Raw genomic sequence first — 8,544 nt, 5'->3', positions numbered from 1 at the left:
TTGAGAGGAATAATAAATCAGCCATGATGGAATGGTGGAACAGACACAATAGGCCGAATGGCCTAATTCTGCTCCAATGTCTTATGGCCTTATTAACGAGGTGTACATTAATGAGATTAATTTAAATGTGCGTAGCATTCAGTATAAGTTGGACAAACTTGTGGCGCAGTTAGAGATTGTTCAGTATGATGTCGTGGGCATCACTGAGTTGTAGCTTAAAGAAGGCCATACCTGAGGGATTAACATCAAATTATACTTTGTATCAAAAAGACAGACAGAAAGGCATAGGCAGTGGTGTGGCTCTGTTGGTAAGAGATGGGGTCAGTATTGGGACCGCTACTCTTCACATTGTTTGTCAATGATTTGGATAATGGAATTGATAGCTTTGTGGCAGTTTCAGATGATAGGAAGATAGGTGGAGGGGTAGGTGGTGCTGAGGAAGCAATGCGATTGCAGCAGGACTTAGACAAATTGGAAGAAAGGGCAAAAAAGTGGCAGATGGAATACAGTGTTGGGATATGTATGATAATGCATTTTGGTAAAGGAAATAATAGTGCGAACTATTATTTAAATGAGATGAAGATTCAAACATCAGAGGTGCAGAAAGATTTAGGAGTCCTTGTCCAAGACTCCTAGAAGGTTAATTTACATGTTGATTCTGTGGTAAAGAAGGCAAATGCAACGTTGGCATTTATTTCAAGGGGAATAGAATATAAAATAAGGAGATAAGACACTAGCCAGGCTGAACTTAGAGTACTGTAAACAGTTTTGGGCCTCATATCTCAGACAGGATGTGGTGTCATTGGAGAGAATCCGAAGGAGGATGATTCTGGGAATGAAGGGGTTAACATACGAGGAGTGTTTGGGAACTTTGGGCCCATACTCACTGGACTTAGAAGAAAGCGAGTGTGGGGGGGGGGATTCTCATTGAAGCCTATCGAATGGTGAAAGGACTATATAGCGTGAATGTGGAGGAGATATTTCCTACAGTGGGGATACCCAGAACTAGAGGGCACAGTCTAAAAATTGAGGGGTGACCTTTTAGAACAGAGGTAAGGAGGAATTTTTTTTAGCCAGAGGGTAGTGATGCAATGTTCTGCCACAGACTGTGGTGGCGGACAAGTCCATGGGTATATTTAAGGTGGAAGTTGAACATTTCCTGATTGGTCAGGACATCAAAAGCTATGGCGACAGGGCAGGTGTATGGGGTTGAGTGGGATCTGGGATCAGCCATGATGACATGATGGAGCAGACTCGATGGGCTGAATGGCCTAATTCAGCTCCTTTACAATAGCATTGGAGAGAGATAGGAACAGACAAGTTAGAAAAGCGTTTAACTGGGGTAAGAGGAATTATGAGGCAATCAGGCAGGAACCTGGAAGCTTAAATTGGGAACACAAGTTCTCAGGGAGAGGTACGGAAGAATGTGGCAAATGTTCAGGGGATATTAGTGTGGAGTTCTGCAATGAGACAGGGAAGTTATGGTAAGTAACAGGAACCATGGTGTACAAAGGTTGTAGTAAATCTAGTCAAGAAGAAAAGAAAAGCTTACAAAAGATTCAGAGAGCTCAGTAATGTTAGAGATCTAGAAGATTACAAGGCTAACAAGAAGGAGCTTAAGAAGGAAATTAGGGTAGCCGGAAGGGGCCATGAGAAGGCCTCGGCAGGCTGAGAAGTGGCAGATGGAGTTCAACCCAGATAAGTGTGAAGTGGTTCATTTTGGTAGGTCAAATATGATGGCAAATTTAGTATTAATGGTAAGTCTATTGGCAGTGTGGAGGATCAGAGGGATCTTGAGGTCCGAGTCCATAGGATGCTCAAAGCAGCTGCGCAGGTTGACTCTGTGGTTAAGAAGGCATACGGTGTATTGGACCTCATCAATCGTGGAACTGAATTTAGCAGCCAAGAGGTAATGTTGCAGTTAAATAGGACCCTGGTCGGACCCCACTTGGAAGTATTGTGCTCAGTTCTGGTCGCCTCACTACAGGAAGGATATGGAAGCCATAGAAAGGATGCAGAGGACTTTTACAAGGATGTTGCCCGGATTGGAGAGCATGCCTTGTGAGAATAGGTTGAGTGAACTCAGCCTTTTCTCCTTGGAACGACGGAGGATGAAAGGTGACCTGATAGAGGTGTATAAGATGATGAGAGGCATTGATCGTGTGGATAGTCAGAGGCTTTTTCCCCAGGGCTGAAATGGTTGCCACAAGAGAACACAGGTTTAAGGTGCTGGGGAGTAGGTACAGAGGAGATGTGAGGGGTAAGTTTTTTTACTCAGAGTGGTGAGTGCGTGGAATGGCCTGCCAGTAACGGTGGTGGAGGCGGATATGATAAAGTCTTTTAAGAGACTTTTGGATTAGGTACATGGAGCTTAGAAAAATAGAGGGCGATGGGTAACCCTAGTAATTTCTAAGGTAGGGACATGTTTGGCACGGCTTTGTGGGCCAAAGGGCCTGTATTGTGCTGTAGGTTTTCTATGTTTCTATATTTCTATATTTTATCATCTTATTGTCCACAGCATAGTAAATTTTAAATTGTCCTATTCAAGCCTAAAGATTTAATGGCTATGGTGGATTTCTTATTCTTGAGGCATAACGTCTTTGCTGTCAAGTAGAGAAGGGGTTAGTCTGCTGGCAGGTGAGACCTGTGGCTGTGAAACAATCTCAGGTTCTAGGACCTCCTCTGTGATGGTTGTAGGAGTAGACTCAGACTGCAGGAAGTGAGTCTGACAGCTGTAGACAGATTTCTTCTTTAACAATTTATTCTGCTCTTCTCAACTGATCAATGTTTCATTTCCAGATGGCATCAGAAGCAATCTCCACTGTGCAGGAGTGTGGTCCAGTTCTGTCCTTAATCTTTCCAAGTATACACTTTTGTTCATCTCTGTCGTCCCTCACCATAACTGGTTGTCCAGGAATGAAACATCGAACCAGGCCAGTAGCAATATGGAGAGGCATTGGCATCATGAACAGTACGTGGCAAGCTGTTCGATCTGCTAATCTATACGTGGCAAGCTGTTCGATCTGCTAATCTATCCTAGTCTGCCAGACAAAGCTTCAAGCCAACACTTCCATTTTGACTGCACCCACAGGACCAGCATGTAGCTCCTCCAACACTTTAGCTGTCAGCTTGGATGAGACAACAGCTCACAACCCCCACACAAGGTATCCCCCATGAAGGGCATATTCATCCAGGTGCTGGTAAAAATACAGAAGTGGAATTTCTGCTGGGTGGCCATGTAGACCTGAGGCAGTGTGGGTTTTTATCTTGTTTCCATTTGGAACATCTCTGCTGTAAGTTCAACGCAGAATACATCAAGAGGAGTGTCCTCTTTTGAAATTTTTAGGTGTTCCTTTTTCAAGGGTAAATGAAACCATCCATCAGCATTTCCATGATTAGTTGCCTTCTTGAATTCCATGTGGTAATTGTGTCCTCCAAGAAACAGAAGTGAGTGCAGAAATTTCTGGGGACGTAGCAGAAATATTTAAATCATCCTTAGGGACAGGTGTGGTACCAAAGGATTGCAGGATAGCCAATGTTGTTCCATTGTTCAAGAAAGGCTCTAAAAATAAACCAGGAAATTATAGGCCAGTGATTCTGACATCAGTAGTGGGAAAGTTATTGAAGAGGAAAGTTATTTAAAAGTATTCCAGATATATAAGTATTTGGATAGATGAGGAATGACGAAAGATAGTCAGAATGTCTTGGCGTGTTGTAGGTCATGTCTAACCAATCTTACAGAGTTTTTTGAGGAAGTTACCAGGAAAGTTGATGAAGGCAAGGCAGTGGACGTTTTCTACATGGACTTTAGTGAGATATAAGGAAAGATTGAATAGGCTAGGACTTTATTCCTTGGAATGCAGAAGATTGAGAAGAGATTTGATAAAGGAATACAAAATTATGATGGGTATAGATAGGGTAAATACATGCAGGCTTTTTCCACTGAAGTTGGATGAGACTACAACCAGAGTCAAAGCTTAAGTGTGATAGGTGAAAAGTTTAAGGAGAAAGCGAGGCAAAACTTCCTCACTCAGAGGGTGGTGAGAGTGTGGAATGAGCTGCCAGTACAAGTGGTGCAAGCGAGTTCAAACTCAAGCTTAAGAGAAGTCTGGATAGTTACATAAATGGAAGGGGTATGCAGGGCTATGGTCCTGGTGCAGGTTAATGGGAATAGGCAGTTTAAATGGTTCAACACAGATGAGAAGAGACTGTTTCTCTACTGTACATTTCTATGGCGCTGTGACTGTCAATGTGAGCCCTTCTTTGCCTAGTGCTGTTGTTGTTGGTGGACACTCTTCTGTGGATAGAAGATGTCACTATTTTGATAATTAGTAGTGAGGGTAAACTTTCTCCCAAACAAGTCCTTTGTGAAACATTTTACACTCAAAATGAGACTCAAAGCCCCTCTGTCAATCTGCCCATAATTTTTCTCTGTGGTGTTCAGAGAAAGTGATGCATAAGTTATGAGGTGTTCACTTCCCTCACTCATAACATATGACATGACTACATCTATACTATAAGGCGAGGAGTCACAGGCAAGCTTCAATGTGGATCATAATGTGTGAGTACAGGGTCTACTATCACCATTCCCTTTGCCTTTTGGAAAGCCACCTCACATTGCTTTGCCCATTGCCATTTCTTCCCAATCTGTAGTAATGAGTTCAAGGGGTGGAGAGAAGTACTCAGGTTTGACAGGAATCTGTTGTAGAACTTGACGAATTCTAAAAAGGTCGGAAACTGTGACATGCCCTTTGGTTTGGGGCATCCATCACTGCTTGAATATTCTCAACACACTAGTATAAATCTTGTGCATCAATGGTGTGACCACAGTAAAAGATGCTTGGTTTAAAGCGTTCATACTTGTCACGTTGTGGTTTGAACACATAATCTTGTAATATTTTTTACTCTGCCTTGAGATTTTGAAGATGTTCTTTGTCATTCTCACCAGTAACAATGATTTCATCCAAGTAACACTGACTCTGAGTATCCTTTTGGCACCTGGTCTGTGGCTTTTTGCAAGTGCGCAGGTGCAGGTTCTACTCTAAAATAAGCCTATAATAGCATAAAACCCTTTGCGGGTGTTTATGGTGAGAAACACTTTGGACTCTTCTTCCACTTCCTTCTGTAGATAGGCCTCAGCTAAGTCCACTTCACTAAAGTGTTTCTTTCAGAAAGGTTTGCAAAGAAATCCTATATCCTGGGCTGAGGGAATTGATCTACTTTCCGTACTAAGTTGATAGTGACCTTAAAATGACCACAGATCCTAACAGACCCATACTTCTTGGCTGCTGGGACAACTGGCATTGCCCATGGGCTCCACTCAACCTTTGAAAGAATTTATTCAGACTCCATGTGATCTAGCTTACTGGTTACTTCATCGCAGATGGTATAAGGAACCTGATGGGCTTTGTTAGACTTGGGTGTAGCCTTTTTATTTAACACTATATTACCCTTGATATGTTTGAGATTTCCCGTGTCATCCTTGAACACTGCTGCGGCAACATCCAGTACCTTTCTTAATTTGCTTTCGGTCGACTCTATTGCAGGGGATGTGGCATGCAAATGGTGGATGGATTTCCAATCAAGTTGCAGTCGTCTCAGCCAAATCACATCCCCACAATGCTGGCCCTCCTGTTTTTATCACATGCAAGTACAATGTGGTTTGCTGGTCATTGTATTTCACTGTTACAAATGTCATTCTCACTGCAGTTATCGTTGTCCATTATTAGTTCTTAATTAGATATCTGCAGGCTTCAATTCAATATCTTTGAAGTGCCACTCAAACTCATTTTGTGGAATGACTGAAACAGCCAAGCCAATGTCCAATTCCATTTTAATTAATATGCCATTCACTTCTAGTATAAGCCACGTTGCTTGTCTGTTGTTAGTTTTCACATTGTAAGTTTCAAGACTATGCAATCCTATGTCACTCCAATTGTTCTCAGATTTTTTATTAACAACATGCAGATTGGTGCTCTTTTTGAAAGTGTAACTTGACTTTTTATCTTCCCTGTGCAGTCCATTTATTTTTGTCTGCCCAACCTGCTTTTTGTATGTCTGACTTTGTTGCATTGTCGACAAATTTCGCCTTTAAACCTACATTGGTCTGGTGTGTGTGTGCCCTGCCACAGTGGTAACACAATTTGGTCAGTCAGGAAGTTGTCTGTCTGATACAACAATTTTGTTCACACTCACTTTCATTCCTGACTACAACTCAGTTGCTTCTCTGGCTGCCATTTCCTCTGATATAGCGATTTCAATTGCTCCTTTAAATGTAAGCTGTGCTTCAGATGGTGCCATTTTTAAATGGCTTCTTGGAAGGGTTCACAAACTAAATGATCTCTCAGAGCATCATTAAGACCATCACTAAACTGACAATGCTTGGACAATTTCTTCAGTTCAGTCACGTAAGTAGAAATGAACTCTCCTTCCTTTTGATTCTGCTTATGAAACCTAAAGGGTTCTGCAATCAACACTGGTTTTGGTTCTAAGTGTTCCTGCATTGAGTTCATGATATCAACAAAGCTCATTTCAGCTTGTTTGTTTGGAACAGTTAAACTTCTAAGTAGACTGTATGGTTTCCCTCCTGTTGTACTCAGCAACACTAGCACTCATTTTTCATTGGCTATTTCATTTGCTTCAAAATATTGGCTCAATTTGTTCAGTGTACATCATCCAGTTATCTGTTGTGCAATTGAATGAGTCTATCTTTCCAAAATAGCCTGCTATTTCTGCTTTTATTTATTTATTATTATTATCACCTAGTACTCACTGTTTATGAATCTGTGAATTTTGACCGTTTTCTGCCTTTTTTTAAAACTCAAGCATCAATCTGCCCTTCCAATAAACATGTGCTGTGCTTTTTTTAAAACTTCAATGAATCTTTGCTTTTTTGAAGAAAAACGTGCAGCACTTCAATATTTAAGTGGTCGTTTCCAGTTCAGTTTAAAACTATCTCGTCGCCATTGTTATGTTTTGTAACTCTGGAAACTTATTTTTTAAAAAACACAGAAGACAGGATGAACATATCTACTTAGATTCTTTTTCTTTATTGAGACACTCACATATAACATGGTAACATATGCCATTCAATCATTTTGTACATATAATCACAATGAATTATGTAAGCAAACAAAGAATGCTTAATCAAACTATATATTTATAATATTAGTCAAATATTACTGCAACGTTGAATACACTACAGCTACCACAGGAGGTGATGCAACCAGTCAGAGTGCTCTAAACTATACATCTACAATATAGAAATTTGTAAGAGTCTTACAGACACCAAATGTCCTCAACTAATGACAAAGTGTAGACATTGGCATGTCTTCTTTGGGATTGTATCAAACTGTTGGTCCCAGGATAGGTTGTCCAAGATGTTGACACCTAGGAACTTGTAGGAACTTTATTTTGCAGGACAAGTGCAAAGATTTCTAATAATTTTAGACATCTCAAAGATGATCAAGATTGCAAATGTCAATGTTTATAATTACCCAGCAGCCTTTACTGTGTTTGCTGCAGAAATAGAACAAGGTGGTGATGAAATCAGCCTCCCCGTTATTCCAGCAGTTACAATCTGTAATAAAATACAAGATCAGAATGAAAGCATTTACTGAGGAGCCAGTTTATTATATCAAGTTTTGCATGTAATTGTTTCAGCAAGTATATAATTTGCTTCACTGTTCTATCTAAAACAATAATTGGTGGCATAAAAAAATTAATATCATTTTTTTCTCTTACGGCATTAATTAACTGTTAATAACATCTTTAATTTTAAATCCATTCTCATAAGCCTTAGCTTTTTGATGACACATTGGCTATGGTTAAGCCTGAACCTTTTGGGTACCATTGATTTGTACTCATTCTCCCATTTATATTCTTTAATTAAGTTTCACTTCATTGTTTTTTTCATCTCAATATAAATTAACATTTGTATTTGAATCTTATGCCAGACTTGACTTATTAGAAACTAATGATGGACCTTCTAGGCTGGCAAGTGTTTAGCAGTCGCTCACACACTGCAGCAATTAGGAAAAAATAATTAAAACAAATGATCTGTGTGGCTCTTCAACAAATATTATTAATCAAAAGCCTGCAGCTGACTGGCATTCAAGTGTGCATGAAACTTCTGAATGAATGTCGCCTGCAAAATATGTTGGCTTTACCCGGTTGGAAACAAAATGATTGTAATTTTATGAAATAGGGCCTGTGGCTATTTTCCTGCTAAACGACTCAGAAGCAATGGGTTTCATAGCAACTTATTTCTTTTGCCTTCCAAGCTATCCCTGCCAGTGTATCTGAGGACATACTTAATGAACGATGGGAAATTGTGTTGTTGGTGAATCATTCATTATGAAAATAGCCTCAAGGGAAAAAATATGTTATGGTCATTTGTGAAACTGGACATTGGTAAGTATGCAACAGTTACATCACTGTCTTCAAAATTATAACATGGTCCATTATAACTTTGCACTTTCCTGTACTTCGTTTGAAAGATGTTCTGAAATATTCCTGTTCAATAGTGGATGCTTCTCCAAACAA

Source organism: Mobula hypostoma, chromosome 19 (assembly GCF_963921235.1).
Source record: "Mobula hypostoma chromosome 19, sMobHyp1.1, whole genome shotgun sequence".
NCBI classification, from domain to species: Eukaryota; Metazoa; Chordata; class Chondrichthyes; order Myliobatiformes; family Myliobatidae; genus Mobula; species Mobula hypostoma.
This window is presented reverse-complemented; position numbering follows the sequence as displayed.